Source organism: Grus americana, chromosome 19, assembly GCF_028858705.1.
Source record: "Grus americana isolate bGruAme1 chromosome 19, bGruAme1.mat, whole genome shotgun sequence".
NCBI classification, from domain to species: domain Eukaryota; kingdom Metazoa; phylum Chordata; class Aves; order Gruiformes; family Gruidae; genus Grus; species Grus americana.
This window is the reverse complement of record NC_072870.1, coordinates 6,541,218-6,566,575: the sequence shown is the minus strand read 5'-3', so window position 1 is coordinate 6,566,575 and position 25,358 is coordinate 6,541,218. Positions and strand designations below refer to the sequence as shown.

Sequence of the window (25,358 nt, the reverse complement as noted above, 5' to 3'; positions counted from 1 at the left end):
GGTCTGTAAGCGTCTCCCTCCTGCACAGTGCAGCACAGGGCAGAGCCCCCAAGCAACTGCTCGCTCCAGGACCAGCAAGAGTGTAGCTTCATTAGCGCTGCATGTGCATCAGCTCATTAGCCTTGATGAGTAACCAAGAACTAAGCTGCCCCTGGGCTCCTCCTGCAGATAGTATTGTTTCATGGCATGGTAGGTCCTGATCTAGGGAACTGTCTCTCACCTGGTGTAGAAATTACCTTTACAGCCCCTGCACCATCTCCAACAGGGCTGAACCTCTTGATGTGGCCCCATGAAGGTCCTGAGATCTGCAGGGAGCTAGAGGACAGCCACAAAGCATGGACCAGGAAGGAAAACGGCCTTTGTTTTTTCTCCCATGTTGAAGTTGTTCCCTTTCAAGTTTTCTTCCAGCCCATTAGGAACCATTTGGAAGAACAGACTTGGATCTGGCTGCCAGCATCTCTGAGGTTCAGAGGTACTTGGACCACAGATTGTGCCTCGGTCCCATCTCTGCCCTTTACAGATGTTCATTAAAGGAGTTTCATGAGAAAACACAGCATTGCTCTCCAGGAAACAGCAGCTAGAACATTTTATCTTTGACTTTTGCAACTTCAACAAGTCCCTCGGGGAAGAGCACAAGCAAGTTTTATTAAAAATAAAACACCCTCACAGAGAGGACTAACGCTTTGTCTTCCGGATTTAACAGGAGCTGCTGGAGATAGCAAAGACACTTCAGAAAGGCTCTCAGGGCAGAGCGGGACATAAATAAACGGTCCTAATAAAGGCTGGAGTGACCCAGCACAGTGATGAACGCACGGGGGCCCTAAGGCCACAGCCAGGTTTGATCAATCGTGTGGCCAAAACGCTGGGAACAGCAAGAGTTCCCGGGGAAAACACAATATGACGTAGCACCACCATGACAACCAGCCCCATGGTCCCACAGGAAAAAAATCCAACGGAAAACCCAGCAGAGAGCTGCGTTCTCGCCCTCGGATGAAGATCGATCACTTGCTTTATCCTCATTTCATTGAGTTTTTGAGGCTGGCCTGGCAGAGGACACACGTGGCAAGCTATCATGGGAAATGCTGTCCCGAGGGTGACTCCATGGATGCGGCAGGCAGGGCACTGTAGATGAGGCAGGAGAAAAGGGTTGCTCCTGCTCAAAGTACATCTGAGAACATTGGTTGACTTGCAGGCCAGAAAGGTGCAAACTCCAACTGATGGTTGCCCGCCAGCTGGGAAATTTTAAGGATTTTCATCCACCTGGGATGCTTTTGTGTCTAGTAAGAGCCAAACCCCTGCTACCTACCACCTTTTCTTCAGCTAGAAAACCAAATATAATTGAATCTGGACTGCCATTTTTCAGAAGTTTGTCACAACCCAATTATCTCCACGATCTCATCCCATCTGTGCTTGAAAACTGCCCAGGTATGCCAAAGTTTGATGGTGGAAAGGTGACAAATAGACACAGAGAAGGTGTGATTTTACAGCCTCATTTTGCCAGGGAAGCACTCCAGCAAGGGCTATTGGAAGAGGTCAAATCTTGGGTCTGATGGCATATGTTCAGATTACTTCATCAGAGGCCTATTTGAAACATTTCCATGGACGCTGCTGGCAGAAAATTGGTCTTTTTTTTTTTTAAACTAAACTATATTGGTTTTTTCCCACTTGAGAAATGTTGACACTGTGTCAAAAAAAAAAAAAACCCCAACCACAAATACAGGCCAACAACAAATGTTGAATAAATAAGAGACATTTTCACTTTGGAACCAAAAATCAAAATAGATCTGTTGAAAACAGAAATATTTTCATACTAACAGCGCCGCTTGCAACTTATGCTCAGAGCGATTGCTAATTACAGGGCCAGTCCACTGGCAAAATGCTTGACAGGTAGCTTTGGACCGAACCTCAGACAAGCAGCTAAACCATGTCCCTGGCTTTGGGCTCCCCCCACGTGTGGCATCTAGTTTTCATTGCTGCACAAAATGGTTGCTGCGCTGCATTCAGGAATATGGCTGACTTTCTGGACACTAAATTTACCCTTCGTTTCAGAGCAGTGATTTACTGACCACACTAGAGGACAGTCTTCAGATTGAAGGAGGTGCCAGTGCTGAGCCTGATGTTCATGTTGCTCCTCTCCATTGTCCAGCTCTGAAAGCTGCAGTGGTCCTACGGCTGCTCGGTGACCAGAGGGGATGCACGTGCGTTACGTGTGTTAACAGTAACTGTCACAATACGTACTGGTTTAGGAGGAGCAGGACTCCTGCTTCCAGGTTTGGGGTCAGCCCGAGCTGTCAAGCTCAGCTCCATGAGGCTCTTCCCCTCTGTTTTCTCCTTGTCATGTGCATTTTGGCAGATGGGTTTCTGGGGAGGGGGAGCAGGCGAAGGATGGAAATCCCCGCTCCACCGAGAGCGTTGGGCAGTGGGGTCTCACCGTCTCCAAAGCTGCCTGCAGCCGGTGCACTGAGTCAGGCGGGGGAGAGCTGAATTGTTTGCACATAAACATCTTGGCACGAAGCCACCTCCACGATGGAAAGGGGAAGAAAAAAAAAATCAAAACTGAAAGAACATGAAAAATTAATAGGGTTTTAGACTATTACATTTTCCAGGACTTGCTGGATTGCGGCTTTCAATCCTCAATCAATCACATTTCAATTGGACTGATTAATTTTCCAAAATACTTTTTTGGCTGGCTTGGACACGAGCTCCACTCCTGTGCCCGGGGAGCAAAGCCAAACCTGGGGCTGGCGGCGGGGTGCTCGTGCGGGGGACCGGGCGAGCGGAAGCTGCCCGCTTTCTGCTCCAGGACGGGGAGATTATTAATACTGCTGTGGCCGGCTCTGCCCGGTGTGTGCTCAGCTTCCATTTGCTCCATTGGCACGTGCCGGTGACCGGTGGCCGGTGGCTGGTGACCAGTGTTCCCAGTGCTTCCCTGCAGCCACCTCCTTTCGCCTTGGCCCCATCACCCTGGCCTCGGATGGCCCGGGGTTAAGGAGAGCACTTTATTGTGCCTAACGAGGCGCTTTGCCCATCCGGCTAGAGAGCAGCCAGCTCAGTCGTGGATTGTCTTTCACTTTTTATTGCCCAGCGGGAGGAGCACGGGGAAGGTCTTTATGTGATTTTAGAGAAAGACAAAATGCCTTAATAGCAGCCGGCGCTGCCTCTCTGGGACCCAGGGGACCCTGCAGCAGCCCGTAATAATCATCATAAATAAAAGGGGACGTATCTAGTGTGCAGCATGGGCCGTTAAAACAAGCCCTAGGGTGGAAGGGATGTCTTAAAAACAAGCTTTAGAGGATGTTTCTCTCCTCATTGCCCCTCTAATTCTCCTTCCCTGCGTGGCAGAGCAGTGGAAGGCTGGCACAGCTCTCCTTTCTCCCAGCCTCGATTAGCTTTACAAGTGCATATATCTATCTTTATCTTTACTTTTCTGCTCATATGGCCTTAGGGAGGGGACTCCCACATACTCAGGCTCATGCCTGGCTTTCTGGCCTAATAAAACTGAGTAAAGGGTGTGTTCAGACTTCTCAGCCCTCCTCCACTGAAGACAACCCAATGTTGTCTACTCTGGCAGCTTTACCACAAGTCTTTTTGTAGCTTGGTTGTCCCAAGTGCACTTCTCCAGGTGTTACGGGGCTCTGTGGGCATCCCTGCCTTGGGTGCGATGAGAAATCTGGATTTCCAGCCCTGTGGTGAAGAGCAAAAGGTAGAAACCCCCAAACTTCACAAGAAAAGAAGAGGTAAATGGGGAGGGATGCAGATTTTCCTAATGAGGAGGATGCAGGTCGCTCTGCAGCTGTGACGTTCAAGGCAGCCACATCGCTCCCAAGCTCCCAGCACTAAGCAAGCAGGCAGCGTTTAAGTCAAAAAGAAGTTTTTGCAAAGCAGCCCCTCTGTTTTTAGTAGCGCTGGGAGCAATGCTGGATGGGGAATGGTGTGGCATCGGAGCAGAGCTCCTCGGGGGAGCAGCCCCTACCTGAGCTGGGGGCGGGGAGCAAGGGACTATGGCCTCAATAAACCAGAATAAACTTCCAGGGAAGAGGAGAGCTGAGCCAGGTTTTCAGGCTGAAACCGCCTTCTATAACGGCTCTGAGCATGTTGGGGACATGGGAGGTCTCAGGAGGGGAGGGACCTGAAAAGACTTTTCAGCATAGAGGATGCACAAAATCCTTTTCCTTTTTTATAATACATGCTCATCTCTCTCAGGGTGCTTTCCGTGGCTTTGCAAGCAACAGATTGGCAGCTAAAACTGTTTTTCTCTCTTTTCTTTAGTTTCTTTTTCCCTCTGCAAATGTTTGGCAGAAGGGAGAACCTGCAATAAAAAAAAAAAAAAAATTGATTAAAAGCCCTGAGCCCTAGCTGCGAAAATGTTTTGAAGCAACTGTAACTACCTTTATTTTCTACATAATTCTTTCATTCCGTTGCATTCACACCCTTCACAGTTTCTGCACGCAGCCGTCTATAACTCTGCTGTTGAGCTACCAGCAGTCGGAGGACTGTCCTTCTTGCACATGCAGGGAACCGCTGCACCGTGCTCTCCTTCAAACCCCCCAGGCTGTTAGTGGCTGCAGGAGATCTTTGAGAAACATCTGGGAAGAGCTCACGGGGGTTTTGCCATAGCGGGATGCGATCTGGGACACTCCTCATCCATCGACCTTCCAGCTGGCTGGGGTCAAGGTGTCCCTGCCTCTATTCGTGGGGCTGATGGGAAGCTGATGATGGCTGCGAAGGTGACGGCAGCTTTCGGGAGGGCTGACCACATCCCCAGTTGCTGCGGTGTGGTTCTCCATCCTGCATCCTGCTGCCTGGGTACCGCCTGCCAAATTTAGCTTTACAAGGGGTGTACTCCATCCCAGGCTCCCCCTCCTGTTACCCGACATGTGCTAAGCTTTCTTTTCTCCCCTGCATCTAACAGGGCATCGTCTTGTCCAGAACTTAATAGAATTGCTTGTGTTATCCTAATTGGGGTTGGTTTGTGGTCCCACAGCCCGTATGGGGCTGTAGCACAGAAAAAGGGAGCTCAGCCCTGCTTGCCACCACTCCCATCTGAGTCCTCACGGTGTGAAGGTGAACCGTGAGCAAAGCCGGGGTGCTCGGCTGTTGCATGAAAGGCTGACATGGGTAACTACGGCATTTCGATGTGCAGGCGGGAGGCCTCGCATGTTTGTCCCCCCGACGTCTCCTCCGCAGCACAGACTGTGTGGGGACAAACACATCTCCTCCGGGACGCAGCTGCTTCCCAGCCATGCTGTATGACAACAGTTCGTCAAGCAATTAACATCCTTTGCAATAAAAGCACTTTAGTTCCTCCTGCCGCCTCTCCTATTAAGTCCTTCACTCCCCCTGCAAGGGACATTTTGACTTTGGAAAGACGGCCTCTTCGGGAGAGCTTTAATGAGGGCTGGAGGCTGCGGCGGAGCTGAGCCCTTCCCGACCGTCTGCCCAGCTAGCTGGAGGCAAAGCCGGAATGTCCTGCTCTCCGTGGGGTTGTATCCTGACCACATCCAGTAAATACAGCCCCAAATCACCCGCCAGGAATTGTGTTTAGTATCTGTGGCTGGGCAGGAGAGGGCTGTCAGGCTTTGCAGAATAAATGAGGGGCTCTTCCGCTGCACCTAAACAGCTCCCCCCAGCCCTGGAGAGGTAAAGACAGTTGGAACCAGGTCCCGACTCCCTCCTCAAGCAGGATGGGATGGCCCATGTTTACTTACACCGATAAATGGAAGGACGGAAGGATGGAAGGAAGGGGGAAGGGAAGGAAAAGGGAAAGAAGCATTTTAATGGGATGTGAATTCAGGAGGGGGTCCTGTGGGCACCTCTGGACCTGCAGGAGCTGATGGGATGGTGGTGGAGCAGGGTTTCTTCCCTGCTTGCCTTTAGTAGCTCCCCAGGAGTCCCTGTGCTCCCCTCCTCCTCTTCCTCCTCCTTCACATGATTAATCTCCGCTTTGCCTCCCGCTTAGAAAGAACATAACTATAAATGCAATCATACACTTTATGGGCTGTGTAGATCTGCTGCGTCAGCTAAATCAGTAAGGCACTTAGGGCATCAATGGCCCTTTTCCTTCTCCTGTTCCTCTTGTGTCATGCATCAGTGGAATGAGTTGCATGTTCTCAGCTGCCATCAGCTCGATCCTCTCTGCTACAAATTCAGGTCCCCACACCTTGCGGGTGCCTCAGAGGAAGGTAACAGCCCAAAAACGTGGGGAGCAGACTTGAGCTTGAGGTGGGTGCTCATCCACCACTGCCCTCCCCAGCCCTGCTGAACTCTGAAAGCGCTGGCTTAGCTTGGGGGCAGCCCACATCAAAAAGTCCTCCTGGGAGGCACAGTGGTGCAGAGCAGCCCAAGCTGAGCACCTTCCACAGCACCCAGGGCAGGCTTTGCACCCTCCCGCGTGTCCTCACGCCGTGCCCTCACGCCGTGCCCTGCAGCATGAACCACACACTTGTGCTTGCTAACCCACCGTGCCCGGCTGCACCCCAGCGCCGGCTTTATATCAGACACTTTCAACTGAAAACAATACCCCCAAACAGTAATTTTGTGTTTGCAGCCCAAGGCACCAGCGGGGCCCCGGGAGGCCGGGAGCCACGTGCTGCGGATGTGCTCAGGTTCCGGTGGGTTAGCAGTGCCATGCAGAAGAAGCCGTGATTTACAAGCTGTGGCTCACCAGGAGGAGCAGCGACTTTAAAGTCGGTGAATGTGGTACGGGAGCAAAACGCGGCGTGGAGCAGCGAGAGGTAGGGAAACCATGCTGTTGCCACCTTATAGCCAGGGAAGGGCAGCCCCGAAATCCCCTGGCCATCACCCAGAAGCCTGTAAAGCCACAGCCAAGTGTGCTGTGCTTGGGCTTTGGCACCTCTTTCCTTTTAATTTTCCGCTGCTCTTGGCCAAAACCTACATCCCCAGACAAAGTGCATGAATAAAACAGGGCAGCAGCTGCCTCAGCTGCCACTGAACCTTAAAAGCAACAGCTGGGGGGCCAGCACCGGCGACAGCATCTTCAGCAGCCTGGTTATATTGTCCCTGTCACAAATTATTGCAGTCCCACGTGTCAAGGTACTGGGGTGGTGAGTGCAAGGAAGGGGAGATGACCAGGTTGAATTCTACCTGGTTTTAGTGACACAAAGTGCACAAAAACCTTTCCGAGCCCTTGCTCGGCCTTGCAGAGCCCTGGCCGGTCCCTGTGCTCCTGCCCGTGTAATTCGGTGACACGCGACAGCCACCATCTGGGAAACAGGACGGGACTGACCCTGGGACCTCCGGCACTGAACAGAACAAGCTGTTCCCAGTGAGCCCAGAGACCCAGAGCTGCCGCGGGGTGGCTGCGATGGATGTACATGGCACCGGGGCTTGCACACAAGCTGAGTTTTCTGTCTCCTGCAACATCTGGTTGTTTCCAATGTTAAAATAAGCTTAACAGAAATTTCCAGTCTTGGGGCAGAACAAAAGCCTCCCCTTGCGACTGCAAACAGACCGGCTATTTGCATTGATTCGCACAGTACGTTGCAATTATAAATGGAAACCCACTGTTTCAGCTTTGGATGGGGGAAGGGTTTTTTTCTAAAGCCTGAAATTCATCCCGTGTCACTATAGCCAGCCTAGCCTTCACATCAGCACTGCCACGCTCCCCTGGCTTTTCTTCCTTTGGGGCCAAATTTCTCAGAACGCGGCATGTCATGAGGAAGGAGGGAAAGTCCAGGACCAGTCTCCTGCTCTACTCCACCTGATGCAAAGCCAACCAGCCAAGAGCAATCCTTTTGGGTGGATTTATGGCTATTTTGCACCATCAGAGCAGGCGGGGCCAGTAATGAATCTGGTCCCTTAGCAATTTCCTCCAGAGCCGGAGCCTGGTGTCCAAGATGAGTGCTGCTCGGCACAGCCCTCGGCCGCCTGGCAATGCAGTGGCACCAGCACGGCTGATGCAAGCCATCCCCAGTGTGTGCCACGAGCCCTGCGCCAGTGCAAGCATCCAAACCTGGCCAGGGAGACCTGGGCTGCCCCGTGCCCAGCTGCCTCCTGCACTCTCCATCCTGCCGCTGGCTGTAGGTAACTCGTGTGGCTCATCAGTGATGTGCCCGCCCCAGTTGCCACGCTTGCGTCTTCTGCCCACATCGAGGAGCATGTTGGTTTTAAGTTATGTATTGTCTGGGGGCAGTGTTTGTCTCCTCTGAGAGGTTTCCTGGAAATTCACTTCATATCCTGCAGCTAGAATGAAATCATTTTAATGCCGCTGTAGCTCACCGTGCTCTGCCCTGGTTCGAGAGGCCGGCCCCAGCTGCGCTGGGCTGTATCGCTGGGCTGTGCCACGGGGATGGTAAAAGCATTCCTGGGGATGGGAAATGCAATCCTCTTGCTCCCAGACGGCCACTCCAGGGCCTGGCACCCATCCTGCGGGCACTGCCAAGGACACAAAGGGCCGGGCTGGAGGCGATGCTCACCCTTGGGCTTGGCCTCCCTCTCCATCCTGCAGCAGACCCGGCAGCAGCAAGGGAAACGGGAGGGCTCATCCCTCGGTCGGCTGCGGTGGGTGGAGGTGTCCCCAGCTGGTCGGAGCAGAAATCTGCCCCCCAGGTTTCCCAGCAGCTCACCTTTGTGAATGTCTTTCCCTGCAGGAAGAGGGGACAGGAGTGGGTGGTGCAGGACATCTTCTCTGCTCCTCTGCACTCACTGCAGGTGGTTGAGTTATTTAAAATAAATGCAGCGAAGGGGGCAAGGCGTCACGCTGTAGGAGACAGCACTTTGCTGTATGGGATCACACGCTGCCCTGGCAATTCCTTAAAGAAAGCAGAAGCAAAATTGAACACATTTCCCCGTGACTCTTACGCCAGCTTCATAGCCTTGGCTTACCAGGGACCGCTCACTACCTCCTTAAAATGCACTCAGGCATCCAGCTGCTTAGCTGATAGACCAGGCTTGGGGTTACAGCACACCGTGTGCTGGCTGGAGGGCCGGGGCATCGCAGCTCCCATGGCGGAGTCCCCGGCAGGACCCGGCTGTCCCTGGGGACGCACTGCACCGAAGCTCCAAGGGGAGCAGGGAGCCCTTTAAACGGTGCTGGAGCCACAAGGGGTCAAGGCAGAGGCTTGGCAAGCTTTGTAGAAAGAGGCAAGGCTTTTATCAGATCAAATGATGCATTATGATGGATTAGAAAGATATATAAAAGACCAGTGGGTCAGAGCAGAGAAAGCCTGGTCTGGGAATTGGACACACAGACGAAAATGTGGTTATCAGGTGCAAACAGCAACACCCACGGGGCACTGCAGTGGTCCAAGATGGAGAAAAAGCTGTTTCAATTTGTAGCGCTGAGTCAAATATTTTGACTCAGGGAAGAGTTTTTATGGTTTTCTTTTCCTGTTAATGTATTTTGATTTTTTTTCTTTATCCCTTCCATAGAAAGTGGAAAATTTTTGTAAAAGGCTTTCTTTGTTAAAATCTCCAATTTTCAATTGAAAAACAACTTCTTTTTTTTTTTTCTTTTTCCTGGGGTACATCTGGTGTTTCTAATGAGCGCTAAGGAAATCGCACTTATGCTTGTGCTCAGATGAATTCCCTAGGCTGTCGTTCTGCTCCCAGCCGAGGGTGCACAGCTCGGGCCCCACATGCTGAATGAGCTACGTTTTCCTACAGCAGCAGGTTAGAGGGGATTTACCGCGCTCACTCCCACGTGCAGAGGATTCCCTGCATCGCCCAGCAGCCGTGGAAATGGTCTGTCCTACCAGATCCCCGTGGGTTCCAGCACCCCAACACAGCGTCCGTGTATTTAAGCCTGCTCTTAATCTCCCAGCCCAAATATCTCCCCCTTCAGCAAGGTGCGACCCAGAGGGTTTTTCAGCTGCTCTCTTCCGGCTGAAAAAGTCAGCGGGGTCAGCGGAGGGGGGGTTCATGGGCCAGCGTTGGGGTGCAGGGGAGAGCACCCAGCAGCAGCCAGTGAAAAGGGCAGAGTCCAGCCACAGCCATGTTATAAAGAGGGCGCGGAGAGCAAGGAGGCTCCAAATCCTAAAATAAATCTTATTTAAAATAATAGTGCTCAAATAAGATGTATTTTGGGATTTGCAAATCTCCCTCTCTCCGCTGGTGCAGAGCCAGCACTGAGTAGAGGTTTTAATGGCAAAGTTCAGCTTTGTGAGTCCTCAGAGTTGTGTTTTAGGAAGGGATGCTGGGCTGTTTTGGGACGAGGGCTGTGCAGGGCAGTGACTTGGGAAGGGGATGGAGACGGGGCATTGCAGGGCACCCGGCAGCAGAAACGTCCCCCTGTGGAGTCGGCTCCAATGAGCTCATTCCCGAAGCAGTTTTTGCTTGGCAGAAGTATTCAGAGGATGACTGCAAATTAAAAACAAACAGAAGAGAGCCAAGAATCATTTATTTAGAGAACATTTTGCAGGTTTTGTTTAGGGTCTGTTTTTAGCCTGGCACTTGTTGATTGTATTTGCACTGGAAATAAGATAAATGTGACACCTGCTCCATTTAATCTTTCCTTCTTTTATCCTCCCCCCACCCCCCCCGTTCTTTTACGTATTCACCAAAAGAGATTGAGAAAGAGCGAGAGATGTTAGATCATGTGCCTGATTAATGATTCTCTGGGGGGAAAAGAAATCATTTACCCACAATATAGAGCACTTCTGACTGAAAAGAACTTTAAATTCCATGTTTGAGCCAGGAGCAAAAACTGGAATAACAAACTAAGGAAAGCTCGTGTCCGCTGAGTTTATCGCCACTGGCCCAGGGGGCTTTGTATTGCTATTAAAACAAGCAATCGAATGAGTAAATACGCAAACAGGCTTCCAAATACAAAAGCAAACAGGGAGATGATGGAGAGCCGCTGATGAAGGGAGGATTCAAGGAGTGAAAGAAGCCGGAGGCTGGATTTAGTATTGGCACGTGGCAAAGTTTGACACAAGGATGCCTTGGCCTCTGCTGCATTGGGCTTCTTTTAAGCAGGCTGCTAGCTCGGGCTTGCCCCCCCGAATCAGGGATACCCCCCCTTCCCTGTCAGTGATGCAGGGTGCATCCCGCACACCTTGGAGCTGCCGGTCCCACCGACACTCCTGCATCCAGGGAAATCCCACTGCTCTGCCTCCTTGCAGGGGTGGGGGATGCAATGCCAGCCAGGAGCCTTTTCCCTGGCAGGGGGGGACAATCCACGGGTGTGGGCAGCAAGGCTCGGCCCGGGGGGGGGGGGGGAAAAGAGGTCGGCTCTGAGCAAAGAGCCCAGCGCAGGACCGAGCCCTGACGGTACTGTGCCTCACCGGCTGGGGACAACTCTAATGGATTTATTATGTTCCTTCCATCACTCCTTCTGTAACAAAAGAGTATTAAAACCAGTAATACAGAACTGTAGATTATTTTTCCCCATCTTTTCACATGATCTTTTAACATCCAAGGAAACAAACCAGCAATTTGCAGTTTCCTCCGAATAATCCGTAAAGAATGAGTGAAGAAAATATTGTCACAATCCTGTTAATTCAGTCGAGAGCGTACTAATGAGCTGTTGCCCTGCTCAGTGAATTGTCTGCTCATTTCTCCCCACCCTCCTCCTCCTCCTGACCCCCCGATGCCGTGGCATCAAGGACTCGGAGTGTATGTGAACGCGGGAAAGTAAAAGCAGAAAGGGAATGGCGTGTGCAGAATAAGCTGTTTGCTTTCCTCTGATTGTTGCTATTAATAAAACATTACATTAAATCAGTGCTGGAAGAATATAATTGGGATCATCCATCAAATTTCTAGAGGAGAAGGTCTCCTGTTCATCAGCCGAATGGAGCAGCTGCCACTACCCCAGCGGCAAGCGTGGAGAAGGGGTGGCCTCATGTCCCCGTGTTTTGCACTGATCCTCTGCCCATAATCAACACCATTTTTATCCATTTTCCACCTTTCTTTTTTACTGGCAAAAACAGGAGCTGGGGGCAGAGGGAGACATCAGCTGGGGACCCCGTGGCTGGCCCGGAGACCGGATTTGGGATTTGGGTTTCAGGGCGGTCTCTGTCTGTGGCCAGCTCCTCCTCGCTCCGCACAGGGATGAAGGCTTCTCCATCGATTCTGCCGGCGGAGCCAGAGGGAACCAGCCCTCAGGTTCACACCAATAAACTCCCTTGCAATAGGGAGCAGAACAGTCATAATTTCATCCACTTTTCAGGGCAGCTGAAACCACTGAATGAAGGAGTTGACTCATACAACACAAACCGGAGATTTTTCCCAAGCCCCGTAATTTGTGTTGGGCTAATGCACCTCTTCACTACTATCATATTATATAGAGCACCAAATAACTCACCCGTGCGCTCCCAGCCGAGCACAGCGATGGGGATGGACTCGGTGCTGCTGGGCTGGCAATGAGGAAATTCTCTTTACCTCCAGCCGGCCCCAGCCACCCCCTTGGCCCCGCACTCCGGGGCTCGTGGTGAAAATCCTGCAGGACTCCCGGGTCTCCCAAAGTCACACACGCTGGTTCAGTCCTTAGTCTGAGCTCTATTAAAACCCTGTGCTGGCAGCTTCTGACCTGCAGCGTCCAGACTAAATTTCCAGGTGGTGGCTTTGTTTAGTCCCATTTCTGTGAGATTTAATAAACCCTTTAATATTTCCTCCTGGTGAGGGTATTTGGCACTTTAACTTACAGCTCTTGATGTCTTTGATAAATCAAATAGGTCAAATCCCTTTGGTCTGTCATTTCACAGCATTTCCTTCAGGTTCATTCCTGTAACTTGTTCCTGAATCCTCAGCATCTTTCTTCAGACCTCTAAGACTGGCTGGACGTAATGATGCCCCAGCAGCCTCAGCAAAGCAATTCATTAAAAATGTTCTTTATTAAAAAAGTAAAACACCCACTGATAATTTTCCCATATTCATGTTTTAGTTTTCCATTCCTTGTTATACTAAGAACAGCAAATAAATGATGCCATATACATACATCAGACTTATAACAAGCATTAATGATTCTACAATGAAAGCAGAATGATAACTGGTAAGACAGATATTAAGAAAAATAAGATAAATGCTTGTGGTAAAATATTTTAAAAACATGTCCCTAATTTCAGAGCATCAAGGCATGATCACAGCTAAAAATATGACCATCCATCAAAATCCTGTCACACGGAGAGTTTGGGACTCATTTTAGACAATGAAGAGCAAAAAGAAATGCCGAGTTTCTTACAATATTTATACATAACTAGGCAATCCAAGAGGAGGATATTACATTAATGGCATAAATGGATCATAATAAAAGACCATTCTGACATGTCAATACTCTTACTCAGTTGTATTAGAGAAATCAGAAATGGAAAAGGCCTTTTAATAAGGGCTGGCGCCTGCATCCCTGATGCAGCCCCTGGCAGCGCCCGGCCCGGGGGGGCAGATCCGGCCGGCAAAGTGATGGACTGGGGGGGGACATCGTGGTTCGGGTCCCGGCTGTGCCTCAGGTTATTTTAACCTCAGCTCTGCCTCAGTTTACCTCCCCGGTCACAATTGCCCTTTCCTCGTCCACCTGCCCCCATGTGCTTGCAATGCTTTTGGGGGATGCAACCCTGCGTAGGACCGGGGGACGCAGCGGGACGGGCACCATCCCGGCTGGGTGTCGAGGAACCGAGCTCCGCCAGTGCCGGCACACGAACTTCCCCGACAGCCACTTGCCAGTGCCGCTTCCCCGAATCCAGCACGTCTCCCACTTCTCTCACTTGAATAATTGGTTATCTGAGCACCGAAGATTAATTACTGGCACTTAATCTCCTCGGAGAGCACTTAGCAACCACCACACGTTAGTCTGGCTTCTGCGGCGAGGCAAATGCTGGGTGCCCCGCTCGGCCCCACCACCCCCTGCTCCCCGCTTCGGGGGCTGCTGGCTTTGGGGTGTCTTTGCACGACGCTGCTGCCAGGGTGCAGCCGCACCAGCACCCGCACCACGACTGCACCAGCACCCAGGCGTTGCACCAAAGCCCTGACACCACAAACCATGGCTCCACCGCGCCGCATCGCACCACATCCCACCCTGGCGCCGCGCTCCCACGCCGGGCAGCGGGAATCTGCTGCGGAGGAAGGAAATGGGCTCTTCTGAGCAGAGAGCACGGTGCTGCGCTCCAGTCACACGTTATTATTATTGCCCACTCCACAATCAGTTGGTATTGTTTCTAGAAACCCGGCGTGAGCAACGCAGATTCGGGGAGAGGAAGAGATTCTTTATGTGCTGGGCTGGAAGGTTTTCAACAATGTTTTTTCCTTTTGTTCAGTTTTGGGCAAAAGCCAGCTTTTTCAAGTGATGGGAACTTTTTTTTTTTAATGAATTGGAGATTTGAAAGTTTGGGGAATGGGAGCCAAGGGGAAATGAGAAAATGTGGTGTGGAGCTGATCCTGCTGCTTCGAATTTTCGGATTGCTTTGTGAAATGAATCCAACCCTAAATTGTATCTTGAGTCTCCTCGAAAGAGAGGAGGACCAATTTGCTTTGAGCTGAATGGGACTGAAGGGCTTTTCCCTCTTCCTTTAATTAAAAGGGATTTCCCTTTAAAATAAAATAAAACCAAATAGAGAAGCCAGAGGAAAGTCTCCTATGGAGAGCAAGAAAAAAATAAAAGAATATATTACAAAAACTGGAGCCAGATAGAAAATGTTCATTTGGGGGAACATTTTGAGAAAGAGAGTGGTATTTTTCTTGTTTTCCAGCCAGACTTAGCAGACAGAGGGAAAAGTAGAAAGGAGAAACAAATGCCCCAGGGCATTTTCTGGGGCACCAGAGGGTCCCAGAAGACCAGGAGAGGGGGCTGTGGGCAGGGAGGATGCTGCTGTCTTCTCCTAAAATCCCCATGGCCTCCTGCCAGGCACTTTCAGCCAGAGGAATCCCGCCGTGCACAAGCTGTGCTGACCCTACCACCGGTGGGGCACAAGGGCGAGGGGGACAGTTTGGGTGCCATCGCTGTCGTTTCCAGAGAGGAAACGCTCCAAAGCAGGATGGGATGTCGCTGAATTTGCTGGGGGCCTGGCTTGGGCTCTGCCATCCGCAGAGGAGGGAGCCACAAGCAGGAATCTCCTCCAACAAAACTCAGAGCACATCCAGGGCTTGCCAACCCGTCTCCTCTTGGAAAGGTCACCCGTTAGCTCTTGTCACGGTCCCCTTTGGGTGCCAGCAGCCCACTGGGGGCTCACGCTGTGGCATTGTGGGTCTCCTCTCCCAGAGAGTCGCTGTGAGCCCCCTCGTGTGCCGGTTCCATCCCATCCTCCAGTCCCCTTCCCTCCGGCCTCCCCAGAGGGTGTCAAACCCCATCTCCATCGATCCAAGGCTGCCAGCGCCCTGCGCTCTCCCCGCACCCAGGGCAGTGGTACTTGGTCTTGCGGTCGTGGCTGGGTGGCTGCCAGGGACGAGATGGTGACGGCATGGGGGGTGACAGCGCTGCCACCCTCAATCTGGGATGCATCACTTGAGTGTGAACCGCGGCCTTTCGCCTCCCCAGGGGTGGAAGCGAGGGGGGGGCTGGGAGCCCGGGAGGTGCTGGGGGAGCATCGGGGACAGAGCATCGCACCGGGGCAGAGGTGTGCCGCAGCCTCCCAGGTCCTCCCTCTGCTCTCCTGCAGGCTCCCGGGCAGGTACGAGACAGCTGAGAGACGGTGCCCAGTGTCAAGACCTGACTGCCCCCAATGCATCCAACCTCTTTTTCCCTTTTCTTTTCCAAGACCCATCAATACTTCCCGTCAGAAAGTCTCTCAAAGCACTGAGGAGCTCATCTCACAGCGCTGCAAACGAGGAGGATCAAGGGAGGATGTTTTCACCAGCATTAAGGAGAGAGGAAGCAAAGATGAGGGGCATGAAAGGACTGCGAGAATTTCTCCGACCCTAAACAACCCCTGGCATTTGCAGCCATTTCCCTGAAGGACAGGAGGACTCTGCTAGAAAATGTTAAATAACCTGGGTTTGTGGGACTGTGCAGCATTTCTAAAGACAGAAGGTGTTTGTATCGCAGTGTCCTCAATCAAGAATAGTTTCTTACTGCAAATTCAGTACAGTACCTACCCCAGCTGCACCAGCAGCCGTGCTGAGCTCTGTAGGTGGTATCAGAAAGCAGGTCCTGCTCGTAAGCATCACCGGCACCGTGCAAAAGCTCCTTTCCAGCATTCGCACCTCAGCCCTCCTCTGTTTTCCAGGAAGTCTGCCTGGAGCGTTTCTGTATCGCAGCCCAGCCTTGTTGTCAGCGAGTTTGTTCTCCTTGACTAAAGATTAGCTCAGAGGGATCCTGCCAGTTCAAGTCACACTGCGGACAAGACTCTGGGTCTGGGCAGAACCACCCCTTTCTTAGCTACGCTACTCCCCGCACCCGAGCCTGTTGTGACTTCTACCAGATTCACCTCCCAGCACAGATGTCATCCATGCGCTGTGTAATGTAAGTGGGTTCAAAAGATGATTAGGCAAATTAACTGAGGACATGGTTATCATGGGTGGGTAAGCCCCAGAATGATGAGATGACTTCTGAGTCAGGATTTTCTTCCCGCTAAAAGCAAGAGAAGTAGGACTGGATGCCTCCCTCTCCTTGTGATCAGTCTCCAGGCATCTGCTCTTGGCCGCTGTCACAGCTGGGATGCAAAGGACGATGGATTGGTGTGACCCAAATAGAGCCCTTTCCTTACCCTTCCCTGCCTGCACAGCTGCCTGTCCAGGGACTCCCCACCTTCCCCGTGAACCGCGGCACAAGCACAGCGGAGAATACGTGGTTCTAGATTTTATACTTACTGACCCAAGCTCTTCCCCGGATTTCACTCCCTGTTTGAGAAATGGAAACATAAATGATCTGAGCAACTTCAGGCACATTAGTCTGGCCCCCAGAGTGTACAAGGCTTTAGTACAAATTTGGAGGGAAAGAGTCATTAAAAACACAGAGCTAAATAGAAAATGACATGAAATGCAGTACAGGAGATGTCAGGCTCATCTCATGTTAGGTGCCGGACAGAGGAAATGCTGTAGATCTTTTCTCTCCATGCTCCAGTAAGGTGTCTGATACACTGCCTTGTGGGAAATTATTAATGAGGACAGGGACTAATGGGAGAGTAGAAAGTGCACGAGGAACTTGCTAAAGAGGAGCTGACAGCTTGGTGTGCTGCACGCGGTGGTGTCTGGCTTACAGGAGATCGGTCCTGAGGACAATTGAGTAATTTGGTTCCTGACCTCAGCACAAATATTAGGAATGCATGAGTGACAGCGTGGGGAAATGCCATCAGTGTAGAGAAGGGAGGACAAATGCCTCTGATTGAATCACTGGTAGGATTTATCTGCAATGCTCTTTAGTCTTCTGGTCTTCTCCTGAAGGCAAATTCAAACAGAGGAAGGGCAGGAGAGGACCCTGCTGCTGCTGTAGGGAGTGGAGCACCCATTTGCTGAGAGGAGACATAGAGAATGGCTTCCTTGGCCTGTTAAAAAGGAGGTTAAGAGTACATCAGGGAAGGAGAAGAGCTCTTTAGGTTAAAGGACTATCTTTTCAGAGGAAAATGCAGTAGAAGGCAGTAATACAATTAAGCTCAAAATGAGGAGATGTAAAGAAGGTTTAGGAATTAAGGAGGAAAGCAGCCTACAGACTTTTAAGACAGAGGCTGATACATTAACGTAAGAAATGATCGTATGACCTGGTTGCCTTCAACAGTCAGTAGGATTGATCCAGGACATCCTTTGGAAGCGATGGATGTAATTGATCCCCACTGTGCCTCCCTGGGGTAGTCTCACGGGGGATCAAGCTAGTTTGCAATTCAGTTTTGTTGCATGATGCTCCAGCGACAGCTCTCCAGCCACTTGTCCTGCTCTCCAGCATGACATCTCGCCATGGGGCACCTTGCTACGATCAGCCAAGCAAGATGCACCTTCTGGTCATGTAGAAGAAAACACGTCCTCCCAGCGTGTTCCCAGCGAGAGCCCCCAGCAGGGTCCGTCCGCCCCGCAGCCGCCTCACATGTGTCAGCCTCAGGCGTATGAATAAAACATCTTCCCGAGAACCTCAGTTTTCCACTGGCTGTACCTAACCTCTGATAGCTGTCACCAGTTTACCTCTCATATGCTCAGCAAACTCAGGGTCGGAAACATTAAGCAGATCAAGGCTGAAGACACCATTAAGGAAAGGAAACAAAGCAAGGAGAGAGAAAGAAAGCTCACGTCTCCAACCCCAGCTTTCTCTTCCCCCTTTTACTTGGATTTCTATTCCTACTGAGGAATTTATACTCAAGCTCCCATGGTCTGGCTTCTTCTTAGGAAAAAACAAACCTACCATATCCCAATGGCTTCTCGGGGCTATGTAAAACATAAATAAGCTTTTGATGTCAGGAAAAGTTGGGGAGCTCAGCAGCCCTGTTTGCAGAGCTTTGAAGTGCAGCGAGGCTTTTGCCGAGGTGGGTGGGCAGAAGACGCTGCTGGAGGAGAGAGGAGCCGAGCTCGGTGCGCAGACAGGAGCCTGATGGGTTGGGAGCGATTGGGCTGGAAAGGGGTCTCAGTGTTGCATCTTGTCCCCCTTGACACCCAGAGCTGGGGGGAGCGGGGAGAAGAGGCTGGGAGGGTAGCAGGGACTTGGCAGGGAGCCGGGGATTGTCCTGGGTATGGGAATGTGCCTCTGCCTGTTTCCTCCGTCCCCAGAACAGTCGTGATTGCTTGAGCTGCTTTCCAGACCCTCCTGGTGTCGTTCCTGATGAGGAGTGACAAAGGCTGAAGTGAGGTTCATGCACACCTGGAGCAGAGGGATGCAGAAGGGTGGGCTGCTTGGACTGTGGTTCACGTTGGGGATACAGCTAGAGACCCCATAGCAGAAGATAAAAGAGAGAAGAAACAGAAGGGAAGAGTAAGTGCTCTCCCAGGTCCCAAACCAGCTCCCAGCCCGGCTTGTGGTCTCCCACTTGGCTTTGCATCCCCTCTCTCACGCCATGGAGAGATATCACCATCTGGTTTCCATTCTGCTGAAAGTGCTGCCTCTCTCCAGGCCAGCTCAGGGCTGGCTGGTGCGTGGGACCTCCTGTCAGGTACCACCCCACCCCGATCAGTGGGGAGGAACAGATCTGTGACTGCCATTACGGGGACCGTTTGCAAGGAGGGTTTAGGGGATCTGCACACATCCTAAACCATCACTGCCCCTGCAGTGCTATGAGCCACTGTGGAGGTCAGGCTGCACGGGAATGCACTGTCAGCTGATCCTGTCATCCCTGGGAAAGCCAAAATATATTATGAAAGACTAAAAAAGCCATTTACACACAGGTCAGCAGCCACGATGCGGAAGGGAACAGAGCAGAGGAGGTGCATGCTGCAGCAGCTGCGGTTTGGCTCAGCTTCCTGTCGTTGAACGTGGCAGCACCTCTTTATCGTGTGTTCCAGCTCCCGAGTGTGCCACTCAGCATTTGACACCCCTACATATCGCTCCGGCACAAAAACTGCTGACTAGGAGCCGGCCCAGGGAGGGAGCTGCAGCCCAGAACCGACATGATTTTAGTTGGTTTGGGTTCTGAATCACATCCCTGACGAAAAGCAAAGCTTCAGCTGCTTCCTAAGTGTGGGCTGAAGGGAGTGATGGCTTTCGCTGGGTATTAATCCTCATGGTGGTAGCGGTATTCCCTCCGCAGCTGTATCCATCCTGCCATCTGCTCAGATACCTGCCGGGGAAGAGGAGATGCGGGTGCAGGTCTGGCTGCTGGGGAAGCCGGAGGGGAAACCAGCGTAGGCGCCTGCCTCGAGGGCGTCTGGGAAAGGTCTCACAGCCGGCGGCCACAGGTGGGTCCCCATGGTCTCCTTTGAAGCTGCTCCACTTAGTTCGAACAACTAAGTTTTCACTAGAGTTGGGATTTGAACCCAAATATAATCCAGAGCTGGGGAGCTTTTCATCACCGCTCTTCTTTTTGATCCGTGTTGTTTATGTCTCTCTATGTCTCCCACAGGAAAGCCTGAGGCAGGGAGGGACCTCGAGAGCCCGTCAGCCATCCTTCTTCCTCCGCTGCACAACTTCTCTCGAGAAGCCGTTGTTGCTAAATGCACTCAGCGCTCAGCCTTTCCGGGAAGGTCCCGCTCAGGCTGAGGGAGGGCAGAGCCACTTCACATTGAGCTTTTGTTTGGTTTCAGATTGATCACTAAAGAGCTGCTTGCTTTTTTTTTTTTTTTTTTCTTTTTTTGCCAGTTTTTGGTTTCTTTCCAGGATGCTGCCTACCATCCTCCTGCATTTGCTATAGCTTTTGTAACCTTGAGGTATGAGGAGATAAACCCACTCCTGGCTCTGGCGCTGGAGTGAGGACACTGCGGGGAAGGTGCCACTCGTGCCCACAGCCGCGGCACCGTGGCCAGATGCTGCTGTCCAAAAAATGGGGACAGGCAAGAAGCGTTTGCACGGGCGTCACTGTAACACAAGTGGGGCTGCAGGATCAAATCCAACCTTTTGCTTGATGCAAATGGAAACACTTGGTGATCCCTCCTTCTTCCGGGCTTCATGACGGTTGTGTGCCGCCTCTGACAGAGGGAGAAGAAGGAAGCCACCCTTCCACCCTGGCTGTGTTTTGCACCCCCCAGCTCGCAGAAACAAGCTTTGACCTCAGCCCAGTCAGTGACAGGGCAGTGGGACCAGTGACACCACTGCAAAACCAGTGCCGTCAACGGTGACCACCATCACCACCATGATGATGACCATGAGGGTCACCAGCGTCCCATGGAGCCACCATGGATTGACCCAACAGCAAACTTAGCACTGGGACCTCTTGCAAAATGGGGCAGGACAAAGGTCTGGATAAATCTAGGCCTCACCTCGTCCTTCAAATGGTTTTGCGTTAGACTGGGCCACTAATGGATGGAGAATAGCTCTTAGTGACATGCTCCAAGGCACCCTCAGCCACCAGCACCACTGCACGGGTGTCACAAGGGCTGCGGAGAGAATACACCCCGGGGCCAGGGAAGGGAGCTGATTGGCTCTACCAGCTGTCAGTCAGCCAGATGACCCACCCTCCTTGCCGTGGCTGCTGGGTGGCTGGGCAAGTATAAAAGCCTGGGCAGTGGCCAAGGGCTGTCCTGGATGCTGTGGCTCTGCTCCTGGCCTTCTGGGTGGGGACAGTTTGCAAAGTTGTTTTGGGTTTTTTGTAACCTTTTCTTCGGTGATTTAGGGTGGCTTGGGGGCAATTTTGTTTAATTGGGTTTCTCTGGGGTATCTGCTGCTGCAATGCTCCTGCCTGTGGGAAAGCTGCATCTCGTGCCATAGGGAGCTTTTACCTCGTGGGTGGCTTTGGTGCTTGCTCCTGCCAGAGCCACCCCACTGAAAAAGCTGTGTGATGTTGTTCCTTGCAGGGAGCGTAACGCTGGGTGTGATGTGCTGGAGCCCATGGTGCTTGGGATGTGTACGGAGGATTCAGGAGGCACCCCAGGAGCCAGCTCTGTCCTAGCAGGTAAGGAGTGCATCTGGACCTGCCTAAATGTGGGTGCTGCTGTGGGGCAGGGGTGAAGGGTAGCAGGTCTGGAGGACTTTCCCTGCAGTTCTGTGGGGATCAGTTTAATTGCCCCAAACACCTGATTCAAATCTGCTACAGCTGGATGATGGATGGGTGGTGGGGGAGACCTGTTCTTGAGTCTGAGGTCTCTTCTTCCAGGGTTTGGCTGGCTCTGCTTCACGAGGCATCACTTTCACTGGAGGGCTCGTAAAAGGGAGAGTGGAAGAGCTTACAGCTTTAGCGCAGGCTATGCGCAACAAGGCGGACACAAAAATCACCTCTGGTTTCGGCTGAGGAATTAATGCCAAGAAGGGAGTTACAGCCTCGTGTCTCCTTCTGAAGTGTGAAGTCTGAAATAACCCAAGGGCACTTGCAAAGTCAGGCTCAGCCCCTGCGGGGGACCAAAAACTGTGGGCGAGAGGGGGGAAATATCAGCATTGCTGGCACATGTGCCGGGTGATGTCCAAGCCACAGTCAGGGGGTTGGACAGCTGTTCAATATCTTCTCTGTGGTCTTCTCACACAATAAAACCCTAAAGTGATTGTAGATCATAGCAACATTATGCAAACTGCCATTTGCATAATCATTATGCAAATCGAGATGGATAACCAGCTTTAACCAGACTCAAGTTGCTTTCAAGTGCCTCTTTCTCAGCTGGTACTTCAATCACTTAAAGGACAGGGAAGAAACCCTGCCAAAACTGCTCATGTTCGTCTTCTCTTGGTTAAGCACTTCACTGGGGCAGGGAGGGAGAGGAGGTGGCATGTGCAGGCACTGCAGTACACGAGTGGCCTGGTGGGGTCACTGGTGGCTTTCACATCCAGAAGCCCCAGAAGGGCTGTCCAGAGCTCAAAGCACTTGGCTTGAAACTGGAGGAGCCCAATGTGTGTTCTGCTCCATCTCAGCTTTCTTGAGACCTTTAGAAAGTCTCTGGGATTTCATCTGAAAGTACTTTGTGGGATTGTGAGGACAGTTGCATAGGAAATGATGGGATATTCAGGTATTGGTAGCCAAGCTGTTCCTGTAGCATCTGAGGAGTTAAGAAGTTTAACTGTCTTCTGCTAAAAAAAGTATTTAAGGTATCTAAGTAATAAATATAAGTGCATGAAGGAAAGTGAAATGGGTATCTTGCTCATGCTGTCCTTCCCTTCCTGATGTGGAAGGATCAGTCCCGGAGCATCCATCCCTTGTGCTGTGGGAGGTGAGGGAGCTGGACTGGGATGCGTTCATCCCCTCCAGAAGGGCTGACGGGAGAGCACAAGCATTGCACACTTCCATCTCTAGTACTCTTTTCTTTCCCCTCCTTCTGTGAAGCGCTTTCAGTGCAGTAACGGTTCAGCGGCTGGTGCTGACAGCCCCTTCCTGGGGAGCAGGCAATGTTAATTCATCACTGGCCCTTGCTGCTGGAGTGCAGCTACAGCACGAGCCCACATCCGTTATGGGACGCTGCCGCTCACGCTTGCCTTCCCCGCCGGCCCCACACCACTGCGGCTGCCCCTTGTCGCTCGCCACCGTCTCCTTTCTGCTCTGCCTCCTGCCCGCCCTGCCTTTCCTTTTCCTGCTTGCCCATCTCAGATATCTGCCTAGGATATCTTCTGGGTGTGTGGCTGCTTTCCAGCTCTCACAGCCTCTGTAACGAGATAGGAGCATTAACTGTTAGATGCTTCTCATCTTGCTCTCAGTAAGGAAATGTGCAGTCATGGTCCTTGCAGGCCAGCTCGTACGTGCCCCATCTGCACTGGGTTTGTGCTAGGCTGGGTCAGGAGCGTGAGTGGCTTCTTGGTGATCCGCAGGTGCCTGTGTGATGCAGCCATGCAAAACCTCAGCTCTTCTCCCTCTCCAGACCCTGGGAGTCCTTGGGTGGTTTCTAACTAAGCAACTGCTCTTATCTGCTGCATAGTTAAGGGATATCACTGAATGTCCCCAGAGAAAATAGATTAGGAAGAGCATAGAGTGACCCAGATAAGGACTTTTATCAAGTGGAGAGGTGTCAATACATTATAGGTGACATAAGATGTTATGTGTAGACCTCATTAGTGGAAATGGGGACCAAAAGCGCTGTGGGGACTCCAGGAGCAGGGCTGGAGCTGTAATGGTGGAGGAATTGGCCTGTGGCCCTCCAGATGAGGGATATACATGGGGCTTGAGCAAGTGCTGTGGACGCTGCCTCTGCAGAGCAGCGATGGAGAGTAAATAGTGTGACAGTCCTCGGAGTCCTGCACCTTATAAGTCTTCCCTGGTGTAGGTCCTAGCTCCAGCATGGTGCTGGCTGACACACTGGTGTCCTGGCCTCCAACTTGTAGAATTATTAACCTCTGAGTTAACCAATGGTGTTTGTACTAAGCAGGGCTATCAATGTGCAGATACGTGAGCCTGCCTCAGGATCTGAACTCAAACAGAAAGGAGGCATGTAAGGAGAACTTCCATTTGTCTCAACGTGAGGACCAAAGTAATACAGTGTCTGTAGCTCTTCATATCTGGGCATGAGAAGTGCTCATGGGTTAGAATTGGCTGAATGTCTCCTGTGCTTTTCAGTGTGTTAAAAGGAAGGGCGACAACCCCTCCTGTAGCAGCAAAACTGGAGGGGGTGGTGGCAAGGGGCAAGACCTTGGTAGGTGCAGAGGGGCATAGCGATGCTGACCTGCAGGAGCCTGAGAATCTAAAAAGTTGGAGAATGAGTGAGAGCCTGCTTAAACACTATGAGGTTTTGCTGGCAAATGGGATAAATTGCTGAACCATCTGTTTGCGAGCTTTAGGGAGATGATTCAAGAAAGAGGGGTGACTTCAGGAACACTTTGTGTCTTGAAGAACAAAACAGCCCCCAACTGAACTGAAATAATGGATGACTTCATAGTGCAGTGCCTGCGCCCGCTGCAGCCCAACCCACTAACAAACCTCATCCCCACTGGTAGAGGAACATTAATTGCTGGCTGGGGGGAAAAAAATAACAAGAAACCCATGGTTGCCTGAAGTAGGAGCAAACATAATTTCATTACAGCCCCTGCCTACTGTGTGTGTCTGCCAGGATGGCAGGACAAGGCAGTAAGCAATGTGTTATCTTCCAAGTGTTGTGAAACTGGGCTTTTTTTTGTTGCGTCCTCAATAGTGCACAGGTGTAGGGAGGAGGGAGAAAACAGACAAATATGTTGGTAAATGCTAAAAAAAAAGGAATGTGTTACCTAAAAATAGTTGGAAGAAATCAAAGAAACTAATGGACTATAAATGACCAGAAGGGTCAAAGACAATAAGAAAGCACTTAAATGGAGGGGGGAAATTATTTCTGTGTCAAAAAATAGCTTTGTTAGAGACAAATAGTAAAATTGTAAATAGCAGAGTGGAAAAGGTAGAGATGTTCCACATACAGAAGAAAGGAGGCAGGAGGATGTATTTGCCACAGATGGTGCTGTGGCTGGCGCATAAAACCTGCTGTTCATAATGCAGGAGGCTGCACAACAGCCTGGAGAGCATCTAGCGTTGGCCAACCTGAGTATGGAGCCCTAAAGTAGGCAGCCAGGCAGTTCACCAAATTGCTGCTTCTTCCACCCAGATCTTAAGAAGCTGGGAGATACCCTGGGGGATGGAGGGATCCCAGTATTATTGCAACTCTTGGGGGAAGAAATTGGGTCACCCTGAGACAAAGTCATGGTGAAATCCATTAGAAATCGTCCTGGTGAGGAAGTGGGCACTGGGAATACCTTTGCAAGTTGGTATGGCTTGGTGAAGAGTAGGTCAAACTGAAGTAGGGTCTTTATGGCAGATCTCTGGTCTGGAGGCATCTACAGGGCATTAAGACTTGGGTGTATTAAGATTTTTTCCAAGACCTTTAGCTCAGTACCATATGGCTTCTTGTATCCTTCAGGTGTGTTGTGGAGAATTAAAAGGGTCCTTATTTTGCTGGGTGGGTCACTGATGGCTTTCAAAATGCAGGTATTAATGGGAGGATCAATTAATACTTATTTCTACTGGGAT

The 25,358-nt window shown here is 51.3% G+C and overlaps 1 long non-coding RNA gene across 1 annotated transcript in view; it reads left to right on the top strand.

Annotated features, from left to right (window-relative positions):
* LOC129215239 (uncharacterized) overlaps positions 1-25,358 on the top strand; it is a 253,283-nt gene that overhangs the window by 212,053 nt on the left and 15,872 nt on the right. The window contains exon 2 of the long non-coding RNA XR_008579934.1: positions 21,250-21,347. This is a non-coding gene — a long non-coding RNA (uncharacterized LOC129215239). The remainder of the gene's footprint in view (positions 1-21,249; positions 21,348-25,358) is intronic.